The 25,279-nt window shown below is 39.0% G+C and overlaps 1 long non-coding RNA gene across 1 annotated transcript; it reads left to right on the plus strand.

Annotated features, from left to right (window-relative positions):
* The first annotated feature begins 9,158 nt into the window (after positions 1-9,158).
* On the plus strand, positions 9,159-17,875 carry LOC310895321. The gene is made up of 3 exons (XR_014580613.1): positions 9,159-9,180; positions 11,440-11,576; positions 11,940-17,875. It is a non-coding gene; the product is annotated as an uncharacterized lncRNA (long non-coding RNA).
* The last annotated feature ends 7,404 nt before the right edge of the window (positions 17,876-25,279 follow it).

A 25,279-nucleotide genomic window follows, 5' to 3' on the forward strand; every position in this document is an offset into this window, starting at 1 on the left:
AAACTTACACACAACTTGAAACAGCATGGCTGGGATTTCAAGGTTATGCATTTTATGTAGCATACAGGTGGAGGTTCTCAATTTCTCTGAATTTTTTAACCTGAATGCACAACAATCTGAAACCAAATTGGTGCTTGTGAAGGAAAATGAAAGTATAGAAGACCAAACCCCCAGGGACCAAAGGTAAGGTATTCATTAGCCTGTGCTCAGTGCATATGGCACTTGAGCTATCAGTACTGTGTAGTATTACATTGCGTAGAACAGATAAAGCAATTCATATGGAACTATACTGGGTGTAGTTTATAGAGTTTTACATCCAACAGTGAAGAGAGAACTCCAAGACTTAAAGAAAGATATTGCAAACCATTCGCAGCAAGCCAATACTCTGATAGTTCAAAGTACCTTCATGTACTTTTAGATGAGCATATCTTTTTCAAGTAATCCTTACATATTCTCTCAAAAAACAATTTTGCAAAGCACCAGGCTGAAGCTCCCAAAAGAAAACCAAAAACTTTTGAAAGAGCAACATCCAAAACTTTCTATTATCTGCCTCAAGTCTGTATGTGCTACTTCTGTTAAAATCAAGCTGAATTTCCTATAAGGTAAGTCAATCTGTTAATGAAAACATGCTTTTGAGGTTAGTGTTTTCAGCCCTTCAGTCACACTACCTATGACATTGTTAAAAATCCAAGATTTTTATTGGATATATCAGATTACTACACACATTTACTTACTTTTTCATTCATATCATGTAATTCATTAAAATAGAGTAGGTTTTTGAAAGAGTGAGAACTTTTATGTTTGACAAGAATTGTGTGGCCATGGAAAAGCAGTGCTAACTGCCCACAGGTTCCTAAAATCTGGTTTTGTTAACCCAGTAGCCATAAAGAAAATACTACATTATCACTTCAATTTCCCGGACATATCCTGGAAACACAACACGGCACAGAGAAAGCAGTCTAGGAGGTTTCTGGAGAGCGTGGGAGATAGCTTCCTGACGCAGCTGGTCAGTGAACCTACCAGGGGTGGTGCCCCGCTAGACCTTCTCTTCACAAACAGAGAAGGACTGGTGGGAGATGTGGTGGTCGGAACCTGTCTTGGGCAGAGTGACCACGAAATGGTAGAGTTCTCTATTCTTGGCGAGGCCAGGAAGGGGACCAGTAAAACTGCTGTATTGGACTTCCGGAGGGCTGACTTTGAGCTGCTCAGGACGCTGGTTGGCCGAGTCCCTTGGGAGGCGGTTCTGAAGGGCAGAGGAGTCCAGGAAGGCTGGGCACTCCTCAAGAAGGAAATCGTGATGGCACAGGAGCGGTCCGTCCCCACGTGTCCAAAGACGAGCCAGCATGGAAGAAGACCGGCCTGGCTCAACAGAGAGTTGCGGCTTGTGCTTACCAGAAAAAAGAGGGTTTATAATCTTTGGAAAAAAGGGCGGGCCACTGAGGAGGACTACAAGGATGTAGCGAGGCTGTGCAGGGAGAAAATTAGAAAGGCCAAAGCTCATCTGGAGCTCAACCTGGCTACTGCCGTTAAAGACAACAAAAAATCCTTTTACAAATATATCAACGCGAAACGGAGGACTAAGGAGAATCTCCATCCTTTACTGGATGCGAGGGGAAACCTAGTTACTAAGGATGAGGAAAAGGCTGAGGTGCTTAATGCCGCCTTTGCCTCAGTCTTTAGCGGCAATACCGGTTGTTCTCTGGATACCCAGTGCCCTGAGCTGGTGGAAGGGGATGGGGAGCAGGACGTGGCCTTCGCTATCCATGAGGAAATGGTTGGCGACCTGCTACGGAGCTTGGATGTGCGCAAGTCGATGGGGCCGGATGGGATGCACCCGAGGGTACTGAGAGAACTGGCGGAGGAGCTGGCCGAGCCGCTTTCCATCATTTATCGGCAGTCCTGGCTATCGGGGGAGGTCCCAGTTGACTGGCGGCTAGCCAATGTGATGCCCATCTATAAGAAGGGCCGGAGGGCAGACCCAGGGAACTATAGGCCTGTCAGTTTGACCTCAGTGCCAGGAAAGCTCATGGAGCAGATTATCTTGAGGGTCATCATGTGGCACTTGCAGGGCAAGCAGGCGATCAGGCCCAGTCAGCATGGGTTTATGAAAGGCAGGTCCTGCTTGACGAACCTGATCTCCTTCTATGACAAAGTGACGCACTTGGTGGATGAGGGAAAGGCTGTGGATGTGGTTTACCTTGAACTCAGTAAGGCTTTTGACACCGTTCCCCACAGCATTCTCCTCAAGAAACTGGCTGCTCGGGGCTTGGACTGGCGTACGCTTCGCTGGGTTAGAAACTGGCTGGATAGCCGGGCCCAGAGAGTTGTGGTGAATGGAGTCAAATCTGGTTGGAGGCTGGTCACTAGTGGTGTCCCCCAGGGCTCGGTACTGGGGCCGGTCCTCTTTAATATCTTTATCGATGATCTGGATGAGGGCGTCCAGTGCACCCTCAGTAAGTTTGCAGATGACACCAAGCTAAGTGCATGTGTCGATCTGCTCGAGGGAAGGAAGGCTCTGCAGGAGGATCTGGATAGGCTGGAGCGATGGGCTGAGGTCAACTGTATGAAGTTCAACAAGGCCAAGTGCCGGGTCCTGCACCTGGGGCGCAACAACCCCAAGCAGAGCTACAGGCTGGGAGATGAGTGGCTGGAAAGCTGCCTGGCCGAGAAGGACCTGGGAGTATTGGTTGATAGTCGGCTGAATATGAGCCAGCAGTGTGCTCAGGTGGCCAAGAAGGCCAACAGCCTGTATAAGAAGCAGTGTGGCCAGCAGGTCTAGGGAAGTGATTGTGCCCCTGTACTCGGCTCTGGTGAGGCCGCACCTCGAGTACTGTGTTCAGTTTTGGGCCCCTCGCTACAGGAAGGACATGGAGGTGCTCGAGCGAGTCCAGAGAAGGGCGACCAAGCTGGTGAGGGGTCTGGAGAACAAGTCTTACGAGGAGCGGCTGAGGGAGCTGGGCTTGTTCAGCCTGGAGAAGAGGAGGCTCAGGGGAGACCTTATCGCTCTCTACAGTTACCTTAAAGGAGGCTGTAGAGAGGTGGGGGTTGGTCTGTTCTCCCACGTGCCTGGTGACAGGAAGAGGGGGAATGGGCGAAAGTTGTGACAGGGGAGTTTTAGGTTGGATATTAGGAAGTACTTCTTTACCGAAAGGGTTATTAAGCATTGGAACGGGCTGCCCAGGGAGGTGGTGGAGTCACCATCCCTGGAGGTCTTTAAAAGACGTTTAGATGTAGAGCTTAGCGATATGGTTTAGTGGAGTACTTAGTGTTAGGTCGGAGGTTGGACTCGATGATCTTGAGGTCTCTTCCAGCCTAGAAATCTGTGATACTGTGATCACTTTGGGCATTTCATGGCAAATACATTTTCTTTAAATATATATATATATATATATTCATTAAAATAAGTTACTTAAGTTAGTAACAGGAGTTGTGATCTCTGCTATTATGAAGTTTCTGCTATTATGGGTTTCTCCCATAAATAGCCTTGGCAAAGGAATGAGGGACCTGCTTCCCTAATAGGCCCCATCCTCATACATTAGGTGCATTTACACAGCCTGCCCGTGCCTACATATTTCTCAGCATGGAGTTTTCTAAAGATATAGGAAAGTAATAAAGATCTAAATTCTCAACAAACCTGGGAAAAGTTATGCTGGAAGGTAGAGAGAAATCTGCCTGTATGTTTAAACAATACACAATAGGCACAGCAAAACTCAGAATTTGTTAGAATGGTCTTGATTTCTTCAGTCAGCAGGGGATGCCAGTAACACCACAGCTTAAAGAAAAACTGTAAAAGTCTTGCCTACTTCTTGATTTCTGTAGGATGAAGTTAGCTATCAGTTTTCCCATACTCTTTAAAGATTATTAAGTGCAAAGTCTTGCATCTTGCTAGACAAATGAACTGATTCCAAAACAACACCCCCAAGTTATCAACTTGGTAGCTTACAACTCACATTCAGCAGATGGGATCTGATATAAAATGAGTAGTGAGTTAAATCTAATGATGGACTAGTGCTCTGTGTATGATAAGGATTTTTGAATGCTTTAATGTTCCAATTAAAAATTGGAAAAACAGTGTTCTGTGGCTTCTGGACCTATAACAGACAATAAGAAAGAAGGTCTTTGCAGAATTGTCTTCCCTGTGATTGTGATATGAAAAGTGAAACTTGGTCTCAAAATCTTCAATGTTTATTACACATACCACTGTAGTTTCTAGATTTTCCAGAGTGCCCATTTTGCAAGCATATTCACGATATGGTCATGTCTTACCACCACTGTAATGTTTATTACTTAGGAATGATTATCTTAATGCAAACATATGTGCACACAAATTGCTGGTGTCCATTTTATTGTATGCTATGGTTTGGCTAGGCTGTGGTCAGAGTTACTCTCTGAATAAGGGATCAAGTTATGGCAGTACAGCACAGCCTGTAACCCTTTAGTATCTGAATCTTTTGGACAATTTGAGTTGTCTTGCATTCAGAATTAGAGGAAATTAGAGGAAAGACTAATGCATGCAATTACCTTAATGGGATGGCTGTGATGTTTTCTTTTACAGTTACTGCTGAAATAATAGTTGTCAGATCTAGCATCCAGGTTGTGACTTGATTTGTATAATCCAACAGTTCGTATGAAGGCCCTGAAAATCATGCATGCCAGAAATACTGCCTTTGAAGTTATTTTGCTTTGCTTTGTCTCCATGGAGGCATAGATTATCATGCTATTAAAAACAAACAAACAAAAAAAAATAAAAAAAGGAAACTACACAACTTCCATGCTGTATCTGATAGACACTGAAGACAAAAAGTGTAAAACAAATTTGATTCAAAACCAGTTTCTTTGAGAAAAAACAGGCCTCAACTGTTTTCCAGTCATAGTAATCGTTCTGTAACTAATATCCCAGACAGTTTTGCAGGAGTCCATTTTCTAAAGCACCCTCAATTAAAGGCTATTTTTTTTTTAATTTTGGACTATGTAAACAGCAATTCTTAATAGTTTTGAATTGTAAATGAGAAGTACAGCCATGTTAAACAGTACATCTACCTTTTGTTTGTTTGTTTGTTTGTTTGTTGCTTTGTTTTGGAATTTATCATTGATGGGAAAAACTAATTTAACAATGCATATCAAATGCAAGGGAAGAAAATACCTGAAGGTTCTGTACCTGTAAAATGCTTATTTATTATTAACTGCCATAAAATTAGCAACCTGTATTTTTCAACCTGGCTTTAAGGAAAACAATTGCTTTCGATGGCTGAAAAAGTAAACTAAAATAGAGATGTAGACAAGAAAATATATCGGAATATTGTTACCTTTTGCAATAACACCTTACAAAACACTTGATTCACGGTTTCACAAGCTTGATTCAGAGAATTTCAGCAAAGAAAAATATTCAACTTCAGTGGTGGAATCTCATAGATTTTGGTCAGGTTCTTATTTTAAATGTTTTAAAAGTTTTCAGTCTGAAAAATGAAGCTGAAACATAGTTTTGGACATTGTGTCTAACTATCGCTTCCAATGAAGAAAGAGAAAACAGAGGGTCTTGAATATCAGTTTAAATAGGAAAAAAGTTATAAACATTCCTTTTCTGATTACCATTCTTAACTTTGCACCGCAGCTAAAGTATTGTTTGAATGGGTTAAAAAAATAAAAATTGGTATTTGTGGTTGCAGATTGCAATTTTGTTCCCTAAGATAATTTCCAGGTTAACTTTCTTCAAAGTCCATTTGCATTCCAAAGTCAATATTTTTATGTGCATGTTTCTTTAACAGTTTGCAAAAATGTCTAGACTTATTTTTCAAATACGCTTCTTATGTTCCAGCTACATGAATAAGCACATTTTTTTGCTTAAACCCAACATTTTCTAGCAGATTAGGCATGTGGTAATGTTAAGTGTTCTACATTATCAATAAATATTCATAGGTTCATAAATCTGTAATAACACTAAAAAAGTATAGCAGTAATTTCTTACTAATTATACAGTAAGTTATTACAAACAAGCAGATGAGAAAGCCACAACAGGTCTGAGTACTTCATGCAGCAGCAGGGTGTTCCTGCCATCAGGCTATTTGCATTTGGGGTATGTGTCTGAATGGGGAAGCCTGGACTATAAGCTATAGTCACTGAAAAGAGAGTCAGTCCAGAGACTGACTCTCAGCTCCTGAGAATGTGTCTGCACTACTTTGTAAACCATTTATGGGGCCTACATTTAGCTATCTGGTATGCAGTCTATAGATTTACCACTGGATAGCAATAATGGTGTACAGAACAGCATTCAGTGTGTACGCTTAGAGTACTGCAGGGAACTTAGATTGGTCTTTTGTAGTGCAGACACAGCTGAGCACAGGACGTGGAAACAGCTCAAACAGCTCCTGTGTGGAACCTCCAGAATGAGCACAAAACATTTTCTGAACAAGATCTCAATACCTGCAACAGAACTGGGTCAAGTCAAAAATGTGCCAATGTGCCACTGAGAAAAAAAAAAAAAAAAAAAAAAAAAAGCACTCCTGACACGTTTCATCCTCAAGGGCTCATTAATAATTCCCTACCCAAAGACAGAGACTGACTAACAGGAGCCGGGGGGAGAGGTGCTAGAATGTGTCTTTGGACCAAGGGAGTAAAGGTTGCACCCTGATTTTTCCTTCAGGCTCATTTGAAAGGAACTTCAGCAATGGCTTTTAAAGACAGAGACAGCAAGAACTGGAAGAAGACACACACCCATGGCTAGAATGATCATTCTATGTGTTTTTTAGAAAAATTAATTTATACAGATTGAAATAAATTGTCTCATAAAGAAATAAACAGTGCTGCCTTTCTAAGGAACACTTTTACTTCAATTTGGAGTATCATTCTGAAAGCTGAAAAGATGCTTTGACACTTACTTAGTTAATATTCAGATAACCTTATCTGATGTCCAACTGGGACAGGTTGCCCAGAGAAGTTGTGGATGCTCTATCCCTGGAAGTGTTCAAGGCCAGGCTGGATGGGGCTTTGATCAACCTGATCTAGTGGGTGACATCCCTGCCTATGGCAGGGGGGTTCGAACTAGATGATCTTTAAGGTCCCTTCCAACCCCAACCATTCTATCATTCTATGATTCTATGTTTCTATGTCATTATAGACACAAGGCAACCTAAAATGACCCTGACCAAAACCCAAAGTTCTACCATTCTCACTCACTGCCTGTGTTCCTCCCAAGCCTTTTATGTTATAGCCCTTCTGTCTCCTTCTCCTATTCCTGCATTTATTCTCGCTTTTACTCAGATAGGAGTATCTGTCACTGGTCAAATCATGCATTGGAGCAGTCTCCAAATCACTGTCATGGTTCCATAAGATCTGGCCTGTAACAAGGAGCAGTTATAAGAGTTTTCCTTTTATATCCACATCATTCTTATTCCTCACACCATGTTGTGTATAACTTTTTTTTCTGAATTGGGTCTTCATTTATCTTTGTCCTATCTTAGACTATTAACACTTCAGGGCAAGGAATGTACCTTATACCACAGTTATAAAAAGATGTGCACATTTACTGCTCTCTATAAATGACTTTTTAACAACAAAATTAATGTCCTTCAATTCCTAAACAGGCAGAAATCTTTCTTTCCCACATAAGTTTTACTTGTGTGAAGTCGAAGGGTACTGCCACTATTGTAGTAGTAGTAATAATAACAGTTTATTGTATTGATAATTTATTAAAACATAAACTCTGAAATGGCATGCAAAGTTAAAAAACTGGCAGCAGTGCCTGTTTTATGAAAAGTATGATAATAGCAGGAAATTATTCTTAATACACTGCTCTAGTAGGACAAAGTTAAATATTCCTCATCTGGAATTTAAAACTCTCAATTATCCTCCATGTCTCAGGGGAGTCACTCTGTAAAGGAAATATCAGTTTTCACCAAGATTGTCTTTCAATTAAAGTTTTACTTACATACTAGTATGGTAAGGGACACATAGTACAGTAAAATAAAACAACCCTACTGTAAGATCAAAGTATCTTTCCATTATGCATATATGCACACACACATTGTTGTATCTGCTCAGTTATCTTTTTTTTTTTTTTTTCCTTTTTTTTTCGGAGTGTATCCATTGAAATTTTAGACTTGCCATTTATTTTCTGAGGTTTCTGTGGTTACTGTTGTCAGAGGTACCAATACTGCAATGAAGTGAAGGAACACATATCTCATATTTTCTGTGTGGTATAAAAAAAAAATATACAAAAATCCAGACTTGTGCAGATTTTTCAAGCATTGGTTACTTTATAATTTCCTTCCTTCTCTCCCATTTCCAGCCCTTGTCTAGATTGTATGCCTGCCAGACATAATTTTCAACAAAGGAATATTGAAATAGGAAATATTCCACAGCATGTTCTTGATGTTGAGTCTACAAATACTGTACTGAAAGTCTTTCACTTCAAAGATATACACAAGTGGTAGGAGTCATTAGGGAGAATGGATATATTGCAGATTGCAAGTAGCATCATACATTTTTTATTAGGAACATGACTACCATGTATGCAAAATGTCAAAGCTGAACAATTACAAAATGCAAGAAACCAACCCAAATGAGAACAACAGTTGTCTGATGTTTGAAACCAGAACAAAGAAGGGCTAGCATGGAAGAAATGTCAGTACTTCATTACTAGAAGGGCTGGACAAATTCTAGTCAGCAGAAAAGACATCTGCACCAAAGGAAACATTAAGGATCTGATGATATCAAAATGTATACTGTCTCAAATAGTTTTTCATTGCTTCTGGGCTATGAGGCTTTATCTGACTTCCATGGAGTACCACAAGAGGTAGATCAGGCTATATGAAGGGAACATCTTCCCTTTGGGGTATTGTCCTGGTTCCAGTTAGGACAGAGTTAAGTAGCTCATAGTAGCTGGTAGGGTGCTATGTTTTGGATTAGGATGAGAAGAGCGCTGATAACATGCTGATGTTTTAATTGTTGCAGAGCAGTGTTTACACCAGGCCAAGGACTTTTCGGCTTCTTGCTCTGTCCTGCCAGCGAGCAGGCTGGGGGTGCAGCAGGAGCTGGGAGGGGACAGACCCAGGACAGCTGACCCAAACTGGCCAAAGGGGTATTCCATACCATCTGACGTCATGCTAAACAATATATAGGGGTGGCTGGCCGGGGTGGGGGGGCCGGCTGCTCGGGAATAGGCTGGGCATCGGTCAGCGGGTGGTGAGCAATTGCATTGTGCATCATTTGTTTTCTTACACATTATTATTGTTAATACTATTACCATTATCACTATTATTATTATTATTGTTATTATTATTTTCCTGTCTTAATAAACTGTCTTTATCTCAACTCACAGGCTTCACTTTCCCGTTTCTCTCCCCCATCCCAGAGAGGGAGGGGGGAGGGTGAGCGAACGGCTGTGTGGTGTTTAGCTGCCAGCCGGGTTAAACCACAACAGGTATAAAAAGAAAAACCATACTCTCTGTGAAACCAGACAGAAAGGTGTGAAGATCTATAATATATATATATACATGTGGATTATAAAAGGTAACGTTTATATAAGAGGTGAGTGATCCTTGGTGAGCATCACTCTCTTCTTGGTTTTTTTTTGTTTTTTTTTTTGACCTTTCTTAAAATAATTTCTATTAACACTCATTTTAAGACATAATTACTTTGAAGAGTATAATATTCTTATTTTGTAGCTTGCACTATGTCTTCATTGACTCAGATCTTACAGTGATGTTCCAGTTGCTGGTGCATCTGTGCCATCTGAACTCTGGGGAATTTCTGGAGGCTGAAGGCCTTCCAATGGGACATGTACATATGGAGGCCTGACCAATGCTCACAGTTGTTCCTTTTCATTCACTCAGTAAATGAAAAACAGGAAATAACTTCCATTCTCTAAAATGTCAAGTCTACCACACAAAATTATCAAAGACTACAAAGGAAGCATATGTTCATGTTTCATATCAGAAGTCCATATTAAACTGGAATGGCAAAAGGCTGAGTTATTTGTAGCTTGCTTTGAATAACTGGCCTAGAATTAGCATTTGGAAACTGTCTTGGCTTGAAATTAGGTTTTTATGATTCCTTACAGTTTCATAGTGCTGGCAGGATAAACAGTATCTGACTTTGATGGGATCCTTCACAGTTCTAATTATTTGATTATTTTTAATAACAACAAAAACAAAAAACGTTTTAAAGAGAAAGAATATCAACTTTTATTTAGTGCACATCAATGATACAGCATTTATTATTTCAAAATAGGAAAAAATGCTTTTAAATGCTTTAAAATGCTTTTTTTTTTCCTGCTTTTATCTTGATACAGCAGAAAAATACTCTATAAGGTACATTTAAAAATATGGATTTTTCTCTTCCTCATCATCCCTTGAAATGAATGAAAGAATGAACAATTGCTTGTCCATTTATTTCTGATACTGGCCTAAAGATCACTTTAATGAAATTTTGGAAGTCAGGCAAACTTAAATTCCCAGTTCCTGTTTGAAATGTATAATATATATATTATTTTTTATTTTATGCCTGAAGAGGTCTCATAATACTCTGTGAATATGTTTTATTTTAGGTTCATGCAGTTGAGACCTTATTAAGGTGCTATTTATAAAGCACGACTTCAGAAGATAACACAGAGGGAAAGGAAAAATATAAAAGCTTTGTAAGGAGGCATAGACCAAGCCCACAATGTTAACTCTGATACTGGCCAGTAGCCCAGAGGAGGGTATGAGCAGGACAGGTACATGCTAGCAGATCCACAGAATGTTGCTGACCCTTATAGGGTTGTTTTAAGTGAAGTAGTATCTTGGTATGTAATAGACATCAATGCATTTCTCTTCCATACTTTTTTAAACTACTTTACAAGCAGTCGTCATGTTTCATGAAGTTCCAAAGATGTGAAAAAAATATTCCTTGCTCTTTGTTAAGAAGTTACCAATTTCTGCTTTCATTTCATGCTGCCTAGCTTATTTTATTAGGTAAGACTGACCACATATTAAAGTTAACTTTTGCATTGTTTTCTGAGTGAGGAAGTACAAACAGAAAGATCTAAAATGCTTTGAGTTAAAAGGGAAAACTTTTGTAGGTAGGTGGAATTATACAAGGAAATTGCAAAGCTTATGCAGTTTTTTATAGCTAAATATATTTATTTATTTATTTGTTTATTTATTTGTGATTGTGAGCAGTGCAGATTAGGTTAATAACAAGAAATCTTTCCTTTTAATGGTCTGTACTCAGTCCAGCATGGATGAACCCTTAGCTCACAAAAAGAGGCTTGTACTAGAGATTGGTTCCTATCTTTACATTTAAATTGTAATATACAGTGCACTTGTCCCCATCATGCTCTTCCACATAAATGATACATAGTAATACATGTTTCTGGAGAATTACATCTTCAACTTTCCGGTTCTGAGCAATTGCTTAAAAAATCTCAGTCGCCTGCATTTTGGCATATTTTGTTTCTTTCAGGCTTGGGATGAAGGTGTTAACTGGGATGAAAGTGCACCATGATGAAGGTGTTAACTTTTTTAATCTGTACTGAAATTCCCAGAAACTTCCTGGCAGATGACAAAAGAGCAGGATGTAAATTGTTTCTTTCAGCACGGGTAAGTCCATTTCAGCCGAAAGTGCCTTCAGCTGAAAATTAATGTAAATCAGAGGAAAATATAAAAATTAAATAAATTTGCCTTCACATTCTTCTCAATACCTTGCAAATCTTTTTCCAATCTCATTCTTTGTTTATCAAAGAAGAAACAGACATACTAAGGAATGCCGGAGATCAAACATTTGCATTCACTGTGTAGTTTAATAGAGAACAGAACTCAAGAAATAGGAGAAATCTAAGGTGATAGTAATTTGTGAGTCACAGCCTTTAGAAAAGCTGTTAAACAGCTGCCTTTTTCTAGTAATAACACTGATTCATGATAATCAGAAAGAGGCAGTGGTAACCATTTCTTTTTATTAATTAGGAGCTGGATCCAAAGCCCACAGAAGAAATTTCAGTGATACACCCCAGATCTTCTGGCAATACCTTACATAATCCAAGATTTATTTTTTAATGGTTGTATCATATCACTGGTTGTAAATATATTGAAAAAGAAATCTGAACCCCACTTCCCAGGAAATCATGGAAAGAAGTGAGAAACAGAGCTGACTTTCTGATTTAGTGGCCTCTGTCCATGATAGGACGTGTTTATGTCAGGGACAATTAATGTATTAACTGTCTTCCTGAGTTGTTACTGTTTCTTGCCGAGTCATACTGTTTGATCTGAATAATAAAAGATCCTGCTTTATGGCAGATTTTTCTAAATTTTCATTGATTAACAATTCTACCCCCACATTCCTCTGTCACTACATTAATACATTTGGGCAGTATATAACAAACCTACATTTCTGAAGGCCAGAAGTCTTTGTGAGATATGTGTAAGTAGAACCCAGTCTTCTGAAGTGTTTTTAAAAGAGTAATGCATTTAATCTGAAACAGGAAATTGCCTCTTTTCATTGCTGAGTCTACTGCACAAAAGTATCTTAGACAACAAAGGAAGGACATCCAGTATGATATGAAGTCATTAAAAATGTAATGGCAAAATGTGGATTTATTTCTCATTTGCTCTGAATAGCTAGTAAGACTAGTATTGGGAAACCATGCCAGCTTGGACATAGGGTTTGTTAATTCATAAGAGCTGTTCGGTTCTGGCAGGTCTGAGTGAGATCGGACCTTCATAGAGACTTCACAGAATTTTGATAGCTGTTTTACATTTTAGGGCAAGAGAATGGTAAAAGTTTCTTTACTGGAAACAAGTTAAATAATATATCTTAGAATTACATTTCCCTTCTGTAATGCACTGATATCTCATTGCCATATCATCTGATATGTCTAGGACTTCCATTTCTTCTATTGTTCCTAACAGACAAGATGCCAGTTTATAGCATTATTTTTTGTTAGCAAGCTTAAATGATAACTGAATTTTTATTATTAAATTGCATTCTTTTTTATTACAGCAACCCCTGAGGCATTTAGCAACATAAAGGAATTTTTAAAAATTCTGATGGAATGATTGAGTTTTGCCTACAAGAATTTCATTGTCATATGAATATCCTGATTTCATATTAGGCTTTTCCTCATCAAGGCTATTAATTGTGCCTCTCTTTTTTCTACATAGCTTTCTCTTTTTTCAATGCTTACAGTAAATCCTGAGCTTCAAAACCCCTAACTCTCTCTCAAATAGTATTCAGACATATTAAAAAAAATGCATCTAGCTAATTATGAATTTTATTTTGAGATGAAATGCAGCAGCATTTCAAGAGCAAGAGCAAGCAGCAGTAGCTCTTTTGAACTATAGGAACTACAGAGAGGTTTAATCTATTAAGTAATCTATTAAGTTTCTCACTATATTACTATCTAGTCCTTCTTCAAAGCTAGTTTAAAATGTTTGAATCTATACATCTTCCACTAGTTCTCTTGATATACTAATCTCTATCTTACTGATAGGAATTTATTCCATCTTAATTTCATCAAATTATTCACAGCTATATTCACCTCCTATGCCACCATAAATAATTACTCTTCATGCTTCAGGTGATATCTTAGCCCCTCAGAAATGATAAGAGTTTTGCTGTTTGTGGGCTAGGATTTCATTCATTTTAAAAGTTATGTTTGTTGTTGTTGTTGTTGTTTGTTTGTTTCCTCTTTTTTTTCCCCCTCATTTTTATTTTCTCAGATTTCCCTTTTGAAACGTCTGGTAATGTTAAACTTTATACTGTGATTCGGATTATGTGACTAGCCTTCTGCTATTGCACAGATAGATAAGATCTAGTTAGAGTAATATAATACTGAAAAATCAATGTTGTTAACTACAAAGTGTCATGATGGTCACCTTTTCAAAGAACTTTCAATTAATTTATGAGAACATACCTAAGACTCCCTACTGGAGTGCAATACAAAGCAAATTCTGCTGTATTGAGTTCCCTATCATTATGGACTAATCAATTCAGAAGTGTTTTTCATATTTATATTGTTTTCTTTTTCATTTCTTGGGCTTTAGTTGTACTAAAAGGTACAACAATCACAAAGTGATACACAGCACAGATGAATATTGTATTGGCATCTGGCAATGGAAGTCTTTCTTATAAGATGATGATGTCAAAGATAGAATGTTTTAGCAGAGTGTTGGAGTGGCTTTATGTTTAAAAAAGAATGAATTAATCTTTAAAATAAAATATCAATGGAACTATTTTCAGCTTGTACTTTGCAACAGAAACCTAGAGAGAATATTTATATAGCGTGATATTCTGATTTTTTCATTGTTATATGAGTATTTTCAAGTCATTGTAAGAGACTCGTGTAAACCAGATATAACTAATTTCCTTGCCTGGGGTGTTTCCCAGTTGCTGGATCAGAACAACTCAGAAATAATTTATCTTTGAAAGCATTTGACAGAGGTAGCCTAAATATGCCACCATGCAATATTAAATGTTGTAAACAACTTAAGTTACACCAAACTTGGCATGTTAGCCTGCCAATCTATAGCTACTGCCAGCCATAAGAAAAAAATAACTCTGTGCAACTATGCAAATATACACCAGATGAAACTGCTATAGAGTCTGCATTCAGTACTTTGCATCAATCCCTTATCCTTTCCCTATATACAGAAACTGCATTTTCAAAACATGCAGGCATTAATATAAATCACTGAATTGATCAGATGCTTATTGGCTTAGGAAGGCAAGCCCATTTCTTTTGACTTTTCTATCTGGACATGTTAAAATTCTAGGAAACCTGCTCGGGGTCCAAAACAGTTCTTCTCACTACGATAATTTTATGTGAGACATATTTTCACAGCAAAATCCCCACAAATTTACCCTGAGATTGTTTATACTCCATATCCTTTCATCCCACTGCAGATTGAATTTACCATGTGAATGTCATTTGGGTACTGAGAACATTGGCCCAAGGCCAGCAGTCGTCTCCTTGCTCAGCTACCCTCTATGAGACCCAGTGCTAGTAAGTAAGGACTTGTCCAAACAAAGGTCTCTATTGAGGAGTTTAGGTGAACCAAGGTTGCTAAATCTAAGCTCTGATCAGAAAATGCCTCTTAAGCACTATCTGAACGTGCAAGAACTTTTTTTTTCCTAATACAAAGTTTCCTATTTGCCTACATCTGCGAACATCTAGAAGCACCCACTTCTGGGTTCAGTTCTGGGTGCAGTGCTGCACTTTGCTCCAAGGGCTAAACCTAGCTGGGGTTTAGAAATGAGACTGATCCCCAGCCTGACTGCCCTGACTGGTTTGTCTCTGAATGCAATTAAATTCATGAATAAGGTTGAATTCCTTCCCTACTTAAATGCTTCCTGCCACTTTATTTAAAGCACATATAGAAGAAATACCAACAGTGTTGCCAGACTCCTTCACAAAATTCTTCCTCAAGTTGTGTGTGAAAAAATATTCAGTTCTTGTCTTAGTGTGAATGAAATCCAGTCACATCACCATTGCCCAGTAAAGCACCTCCATCAATGATCATCTATAGGTTGTTCAAGGCTGGGCTAATGCTCCACTCTTTCTATCAAATTCATACTCCCACAGGAAGGAATTTAAGCAGAAGAATAGTGAATTGCACAGTGAGTGGAGCATGCTTTTGAGAAGTAAGGATCTAGAGTCCCATTTCCTCTTCCAAGCAACGGTTCTGAATTTCAAACAGTGACCAGAACTTCATGGTAGGCAATTTTTTGTGAGGATTACATTTACAGATGCAATTAAAATACTCAGATTTCTTCTGATTAGCCAATCTTTTACATGTATCCTAAGAGAAAATAATTTTAAAAAAATCTAATTTAAAGTTTCAACTGTATTTAATTCCTTATTTGTATTCAATTGTATTTAATGTTACAGAATTTTGCATAAGTTTTTGCTGTCCCCATACTACATGTCCAACCTAATGTTCCTATTGGAAATTTCGTTATCGCACTTAGCCATGAACATTTAATCTCAGACACTCCAATAGGAAACACAGAATTTAACAGAGCTTTAGCAACAATCTTCAAGGTATTAATATTTTCCTCAAGTAGCAAAGAAAGTCTTTTTATCTCCTGAAATCACACTTAATATTGGTAAGCATTAGAAAGATTTTTTTTTTTCTTTCCTTTATCACCAGCAACAAACATTAGGCATTCTCTAAAGAATGAAATCTGAAGTCAATAGATGTGTTTCCATGGACTCAGCAGAAGCTCTTTTAATGTCATTCTAGCTAGGAATTTCTTATAACAAATGATGGAAATGCAGTTCAGAATAAAGGAGTTTTCCATGATGGTCTGAGTTTTCCATAACCGAGATATTTTCTAAAAGTATTTTTTAAATTAAAATATAGATAAACAAATACATCACCAAGCTTCATTGCTTCTTCTTATGATTTTTTTTCCATAAAAGAAATAGTTGAATATAAAATAAAGAAGAATAAATCAGGTTACTATAAAAGTACACCAAAAAATGGTATTTGTTTTTTCCAGGCCACTTTCTAAAATCATTCAAAATGAACACACACACACACACACACACACAAAAATCAAAACTGATTTATATTCCTTCATGTTATTAAGGTAACATTAGGAATTAAGATGCAGATTACCTCTCTATCAGAGGTATAGAACAACATATATTTGTGACTGAGAGGAAGGAGGAAATTCAGCTGCCAATGAAGAATATTTCTACACATAAATTTTCTGGGAGGTTGGTCACTTGAAACAATAGAAACAGGGCAAAACAAAAGTCTGCAAGAGCTCAGATCCACTCCTTATGTTGTCTTCCCAGGGTACCTGATGTACCATGTATATTCTTAGCCGTGCCAGTACCCAGGCATAGCTGCAGTCTGGCTTGCTAAGCACAGTTTGTCAGCATGGCATGCCATTACTATTTTCCCTGTCTAAAAGGTCTGGAAGAAACAGCTGAAGAGTCAGCTCTTTTCCAAATAAAATCCATGGTAGAATGAACTTTAATTATGTTCTGGAATTGAAGATTAGAAAACCAAATTTCTAATATTTTTCCATATAAAATTTATTTTGTAAGTTAAGAATGAAAGCTTTAATAAAAATTTGAGAAAAATGTTTTCCTGTTATTTTGATTTCTCAGTTTCCATCAGAATTTGCCAGAGCCTTTTCTCAGCTTAATCGTTAAGTTATATTCAAACATATTTCTCTCTCTTCCCTCCTCCCCATCATAAAAGACAGAATGATGTTACTTAACAGAAGGAACCCAAAGATGTGTTTTTATAGATCCAAATTGTTGCAGAGAATTCTCACTTCTCTGTAAAACACCTCAAATTTGTTTTGAACAAAACCTGGAGACAGCACTTTTTGATGCAATGAAAACAATTTTGTGTCCTTTCTGCCAGATTTTATTCTATTGACAAAAATACTTTGTTGTTCTCATTTCTATATGTCATGTAAATGAGAGATGAAGACTGTCTTCAGGCATGTGAGGATGTGTAGAGTGTATACAATACACTTGAGTATAGGAGGGAACTGAAGGAAGTGGCATAAGCAATGGCAGACAATGATGTGCTCTTTCAATCAGTAAAGATGTGGCTTTCTATGGTATCAGGTAGATAGCACCTGTACTTGTGTTTCTCCATCTGAGAGTGCTTTTTTTTATAGCCAAGGGAAAATGGTTACTAAGGATCAATATAGAAATGTCTTATCTTTCAGATATAATCCTAATCACTCAGGCTAAGGAGGAGTTGCTTGTACTTCCCTGACACTGGATTTTTCACCGCAGAGAGATTTCAGTTCCACTGAAGGAGCACTCTTCCAGTATAAGAAACAGCTCCTCTTTCTATGGCATGCCTTGCTTCTGTAACATATGCCAAGTGCTTGCAAGACAGCAAAAATTTGGCAATCCTTCCTTATTCTCACATCCTCCTTAGCCTGTCATGTACCCATCAGGAATTTCTGCACCTTATAGCCATGAAAGATTGCAACGATACTTGCAATCTCTGTCCCTCAGTCACTCCTTTCCCTCTTCTGTCTGTTGGGCCAAAGAAGGGTAAGGGTGGTGATGGGTAGAGATGCAGGTGAAGAAGCTGTGCTAACGCAAGGCATCCTTAGAAATCTTTCTCTGCTCTTGTAACTTCACAGACAGCCCTGCTCAATGAAAATTTTCCCTGTTTCTGCAGGTCTCACCCTTGTGCACTTCTCCTCATAGGGCCCAAACCCGCTGTCACAGGTCATGTATCTTCAGATACCATAAGCCTATCCAGAGAAATATCTTTCTGTAGACACCAGAGACCATGGAGTATTTAATGCCTCTCTGATTAGTTAAATTCCTCTCATCAAACCTAATGTTTAGGATGTGGTGCAAGATATGGCTACAGGCTGAAGTTCACAGTGATTTGGAATGACAAAGATACAATAATCATGATACAACTGACACAAAGCCACAACAAAAAATGGTAGTTTCCATATATGATGTATTGTTACATATCAGAATCTGCTATTTGTATGTACCACTTTAGACAGGATTTACAGTGAAATTTATACCATTTCCTACCTCAGCTCCCTCAAATTATTGTTTCAATTTCTGTATTTATTTTTCATAATCTGAGGCAAGAGTCAGACCTGCTATGAAAACATGCCTCTCCTAAACTTTTAAGAAAGAGAATGTTATATGAAGCAGAAAATCTTACTAGCTCAAAGGGAGACCTATGAGGCAGGAACTAGCCTTACCTGAAACAGGCTATAGTCAAAGGCTGTGTAAAGTTTACACAAAAGCTGTGTAAAGTCGAAAGAACCAGTTCTAGAAAACCAAAGGCAAGAAATGCCTGAATGATGCACAGTGAAACAAGGAAACCAACAGGAATGGGGCTCACAGGAAAGGATTCTGAAACAGGAACCTGAAGTACATTGTATGTGTTGTCACCACTGCACCTTGCTCCTTTTTCATAGCCCTGTAGTTAGTACCCCACAGAGGGCAGAGTATTTTTCATATGACTGATTTGTTTTAAGACTTCATACTCCCTCCATTAGTGTTGTAAGTAATGAGTGGAATGCTTGTATAGGGTTACTGAGCCCAGTTAAGCAGTTCTTGGTTTTCAACCTACTGGCTGCTCTTCAGAGAGATGAAGAGAAGTACCTCTGTGTTCGATTCTGCAAAGCCCTCTGGCTGATATACAAATGCAAACTATTATATTCTTTTAAAGCATGTTAACACTGGAACCCAGAGGTATGAATGCATTTTGTGTTTATTTATTTTATTTTATTTTATTTTATTTTCAGTGGAAAAGAAGCTGAAGCTGAAAATAAAATATGGTTCCTGAATAGTCAGCCTACTGTATACGGAGGATGGTTAAACTAAATGAAATTCATTCACAGTAGGTTAAATTTGGCCACAGGAGAAGCTGACATTGGAACATTACTAAAGAGACCATGTTGTTGTGAGTTTATTGACAGCAGAAATAAACAGAGCACTGGGTTTTAATTTTAACTTATATTTGTACCCTTCTAAACTAAAGACCCCAATGACGTCTGTCTCAAGGAACTAACACCACTTCTTTTTTTAGTATGCATTGCATAAAAGATAACTTGGCACTGAAGAAGTGCACCATGCAGTATATAGCATGTGTACTGTCTTCATGTCAGTTATCCATATGCACTACTTTCATTGCATTACATGCTGAGGAACAAGAGACTGGAGAACAGCCCCACAAAAAAAAAGGATGTGGGGAGGGTTGGTTGACAGCAAGTTGAATATGAGCCAGCAGTGTGCCCTGGCAGCCAAAAGAGCCAACCCTGGGGTGCATCAAGCACAACATTGCTAGCCGGTTAAGGGAAGGGATTGTCCCACTCTGCTCTGTGCTGGTGCAGCCTCACCATGAGTAGTGTGTGCAGTTTTGGGTGCCACAGTATAAGAAGGACATAAAACTGCTAGAGAGTGTCCAAGGAGCAACAAAGATGATGAAGAGTATAGAGGGCAAGTCGTATGAGGAGCAGCTGAAATTGCTTGGTTTTATTCAGCCTAGAGAACAGGAGACTGAAGGGGGCCTCACGGCAGCCTACAGCTTCCTCACAAGGGGGAATGGTGGGGCAGGTGCCGATCTCTGCTCTCTGGTGACAGTGACAGGACCTGAGGGAACAGCGTAGAGCTGCATTAGGGGAGGGTCAGACTGGATGTCAAGAAATGGTTCTTCACCAAGAGCACTGGAACAGGCTTCCCTAGAAGCAGTCATGGCACTGTATGGGGTTCACGTGGCAAGGTTTTGATTGCAGGGGTGTCTGCTGTGAAAAAGGTCAAGAAGCTGTCCCATGTTAGATCAGAGTAAGCTCCAGCTGGCTGCAAAGGGACCTGCTACTGGCCAGAGCTGAGCCAATAAGCAGTTTGCTTCTCTGTGAGAGCATCTTTAAGAAAATGAAAAAAAAATGCTGCACACCAGGAGCTAGAAGAGCGAGGAGTGAGAACCAGCCCTGCAAATACCAAGGTCAGTGAAGAACAAGGGGGAGGAGGTGCTCCAGATGCCAGAGAAGTTCCCCTTCAGCCTGTGGAGAGGCCCCTGGTGGAGTAGGTTGTCCCCCTGCAGCCCATGGGTCCCACATGGAGCAGATCTCCACGCTGCAGCCCGTGGAGGAGCCCCCGGTGGAGCAGGTGGATGTGGCCTGGAGGAGGCTGCGGCCCATGGAGAGCCCCCGCAGGAGCAGGCCCTGGGCCAGAGCTGCAGCCCGTGGAGAGGAGCCCACACAGGAGCAGGGGGTCTGGGGGGAGCTGCTGCCCGTGGGGGACGTGCTGGAGCAGTTTGCTCCTGGGAGATGGACCCTGTGGTATGGACCCATGTTGGAGCAGTTCTTGAAGAGCTGCTGCCTGTGGGCAACACCTGCAGGCTCAGTTCGGGAAGGACAGCATCCTGTGGGAGGAACTCTATGTCGAGCAGGGACGGAGAGCGAACGTGAAGGAGTGGTGGAGACCAAGTGTTACAGACTGACTGTAGTCCCATTCTTCATTCTTCTACTGCTTGTGAGGGTAGGATGTCAAAGATGTGTGGGGGGAAGGTGTTTTTAGTTTGTTTTTAGTTTCTCACTGCTCTAGCTTGTTAGTAATACGTAATAAATTACATTAACCACCCTGTGCTGAGTCTGTTTTGCCTTTGACAATAATTGTTGAGTGATCTCCCTGTCCTTATCTCAGCCCTTGAGCCCTTTTCATTGTATTTTCTCCCTCTTTCCCTTTGACGGTGAGTGAGAGAGTGATTGTGGTGGAGCTCGGCTGCCCAGCTGAGTAAAATCACCACAGGCACCAAGCTCGATAGAGTTCAAGAGGATTTTGGACAATGCTATCAGATATATTGTGTGCCCTTGTGGCCAAGGAGGCCAATGGGATCCTAGCCTGCATCAGAAGGAGTGTGGACAGCAGGTTGAGAGAGGTGATCCTCCCCCTCTACTCAGCTTTGGTGAGGCCACCCCTGGAATATTGTATGCAGTTCTGGGCTCCCCAGAACAAGAGGGATGCAGAACTTCTAGAGAGGTTCCAGCATAGAGCCATGAAGATGATTAAGGGATTGGAGCATCTGTCTTATGAGGAAAGACTGAGCAAGCTGGGCCTGTTTAGCCTAAAGAAGAGGAGATTGAGAGAGGATCTTATCAAACTCTACAAATACCTGAGGGGACTATGTAAAGAGGATGGAGCCAAACTCTTCTCAGTGGTGGCCAGTGATACATTTCTGCTTTGCAAGTGAGAGGTGCTCTCCTGTGATGACAGTCTGAAGAATGATTGGCTGCAATCTCCAGCTTCATTAGCACTGTACACCTGCAGAAGGATAACACTGATAAGAACTTGGTGCACCATTCCCATTTTGTATCCATTAAAAAGCAGAGGGAGGCTGTTGAGGCCAGATGGATAGCTGCAATCAAGCAGTAGTTTTTTTTTTTTTTTTTTCTTTTCTGAAGGTGCTGCCCTTCCTTCGATGCCACAAAAACTCAGGACAAAGACTTCAGAAGCAAAGACCTGGCAGAATTCAAGATATAAGCAAATCTTTCAACGTGTCTGCAAGCTGCAAATATATTTGAAACTTTCATTTGAAAAGTAATTGTTCCCTTTCATGAAGATTTTTTCATGTAAAAAAAAAATATTTCTTATTCATTTCCAAACCCACTGCTTTTGGATTCCAGTCATCTAAGTAAACCTAAATGATCTGTCTGGATCCAGATGCATACGACAGTAGCTTGTCTCATGAAAATCCTTTGTGGATTTGTTTTCTTCTACAGATTAAATCACAGGAAACAATTGTTTCATGGTGCCCTAGACACATGCCCTAGAAAACAGATCATTCAATTAGTGCCTGAATGCAAGGTATGCGTATGTATACACATATATATATCACAGAATCACAGAATCATCTAGGTTGGAAGAGACCTCCAAGATCACCGAGTCCAACCTCTGACCTAACACTAACAAGTCCTCCACTAAACCATATCACGAAGCTCTAAATCTAAACGTTTTTTAAAGACCTCCAGGGATGGTGACTCAACCAATTCCCTGGGCAGCCTATTCCAATGCCTAACAACCCTCTCAGTAAAGAAGTTCTTCCTAATATTCAAGCTAAACCTCTCCTGGCACAACTTTAGCCCATTCCCCCTCATCCTGTCACCAGGCACGTGGGAGAATAGACCAACCCCCACCTTGCTACAGCTTCCTTTAAGGTACCTATAGAGTGCGATAAGGTCGTCCCTGAGCCTCCTCTCCTCCAGGTTGAACAACCCCAGATCCCTCAGCCGCTCCTCATAAGACTTGTTCTCCAGACCCCTCACCAGCTTCGTTGCCCTTCTCTGGACTCGCTCGAGCACCTCCATGTCCTTCTTGTAGCGAGGGGCCCAAAACTGAACACAGTACATGAGGTGCGGCCTCATAACTAGCTATGTTTCCATAGGTATGTTTCCATAAGTGATGATCCTTCTCATTCATTTACCATCTCTGTCCATCTCCGTCATAAAATATAGTCCCAGAGAGCAGATCTTCACATCTGACAAATGTAAATCTACTTATGTCCTCCATTACTGCTCTTGTTTTGACCCATGCAGTAAAACTACACTCATGATACACTTTTTTGCTAAAGGAGATCTGAAGTTTACATCTAAGTAAAGCTTCTGAGTAGAGGACTCAGGCAACTTGTTTTAATTTTTTTTTTTTAGTAACTCAAAAGACTGTTATGAATACTTCCAAGCAGTTTGTCTTCTGTATATGAGATGTACAGTTAACAGGAGCCAGTACTAATTATGTTCAGGAACTGCTAGTAGTGACATGAGAATAAATAAATAAATAAATAAATAAGAAATCTTCATGCTGAATTCTTCTTGTTATGAATTTAGAAGTGAAATAAACAATGGTGTTCAGAAGAGTGACCTAAAGCCAAAGTGACCTATTTTTGAATGTGGGAACCACAAAAACTTCTGATGAAAGCTGAAGTTGACTTTTTTATTGCAATCCTGATGGAAGAAACAGAAATGTAAGGAACTCAATAGAGGTGAAAGAACGAAGTGTTATTACTGTATGCAATAGTCTCATCTGCCATAGACTGTCCAAAAGTTTTAGTATTTATTGTACTAAATCTCCTAATGGGAAAAGAGTATTTTGGTCTCAAATTGACAAAATTAAACTTGTCCACAAGACAAATCTCCCCTCCACAATTCATTCATTGATTTGATGTTAAAAAATTACAGTCAGCCTAAATGAAGACAGTAAACTCTTTATTGGGTAGCGTAGAGCATAAATATACTGAAAATTATTTTAAAGAAAGGATGAGATGAATTATTGCTTTAGAGAAAGTATTTTCTAATGAGGTCCAGGCAGGACTGTGTTTGTGTTTAGAAATATTCATATGTCCTTAAATATCCATTTTCCCAAACAAATTACTTACTGTCTTATGCACAGAAATTATTTTTTTTGTTCAGTTACTGAAGCATAATTTCCTTGACTTACTAGTTATTTAATTATAATTCATACTTGTTTGATGAGAATTTCCCCACCAGGGACTGATCATGAGCAGTTCATTCAGTATTTCAGTCTCAGTTAATTCCAAATTAAAACCATGTTGGATAATTGTAATTATTCTTGTATGTCACATGATATTTTTCTTGACTGAATGAATTTAGTGATTATATTCTAAACAAAGGCTTAATAAGGTCAATGGAGTTGGGGTTTCCCATGAAAAAGCATTTTTTTAATGAGCAGTCCAGATAAAAACTGCATCCTGAGGATGCTAGCAGCACTGTCTTAGAGATCCATGAGGGAGAAGGCAGGTCTGTTTCGTTTTGGCACCTTGAAGGTAAATATTCACTTACATGTCAGGTCCCATTATAATGGCAATGGGCCTCAAAACAGATGGAGTAAAGAACATAATTTTTTATTGTTGTTTATTGGAGTAAAATTTCTCTCTGAAGCAAAGCAAATAAATGTGTAACGGTGTCTTGAAATTTTATATCACAATGTGGGGTGCAGAGTCAATGTTATAAAACTTTTTTTTTTTCCTAATCTCATATATTTGACTGTTTCACTTAGAAGCGTAACCTCTGGATTGTCAGAAAGTTGTCTGTGAAATGACAAATCACATATTTCTACTCATGAGGCAAGTAAGTCAACAAAAAGAATGAAGTAATGAAATAAATAAACACTCAAAATCTAACATAATTTTTACCTGTAAAATTAAAAAGGGACAACTCTGCAGAAGACTTTATGTCAGTGGCTTTGGAAAGGCTAGACTATTTGAATGACTATTCAAACAAAAAGGTTTAAGAAATCATGTTCTGGGATGCATTCAGAATGAGAATAAATCTACCAGTCATTCTAAGGAGACAGACTTTTCCCCGGAAAAACTCACTGAAATGGCTGAAGAAATTGTTACCTTCCAAGAGTCCCTTTTTTCCCTTGCAAATCCCTCATCTCTAAATTTTCCTTAGTAAAAGTCATTTGTTCACAGCATTCACAGAATATTTTACTGTACTACATAAGGTTTCCAAATTCTCTGTGTTATCTCTCTTAGAGCAAGTAAGATTTTGTAATTCTATTTACAGAAAAAAATGATGAAGTGTTTTCTCTAATTAAAAAAAGAACAGAACTCAGCTTTTCTGTTCCATGTTTCCCTCTATTTTTCCAACAGCTATAATGATTACACCCACTAAAAGCTGGATGAACAGTGAAATTGAGAAGTTAAATTATTTGCCTGAGGTCTAGATATGTGATTTTCTCCCATTTCTATGCTTTTTTTTTTTTTTCCTGGAACTCTAGTTGTTTTCTACTTTTTAGATTACAAAATTTAACACCATTTCCATGTTTTCATGT

This window comes from Anser anser (assembly GCF_964211835.1).
Source record: "Anser anser genome assembly, chromosome: 2".
Classification (NCBI taxonomy): Eukaryota; Metazoa; Chordata; class Aves; order Anseriformes; family Anatidae; genus Anser; species Anser anser.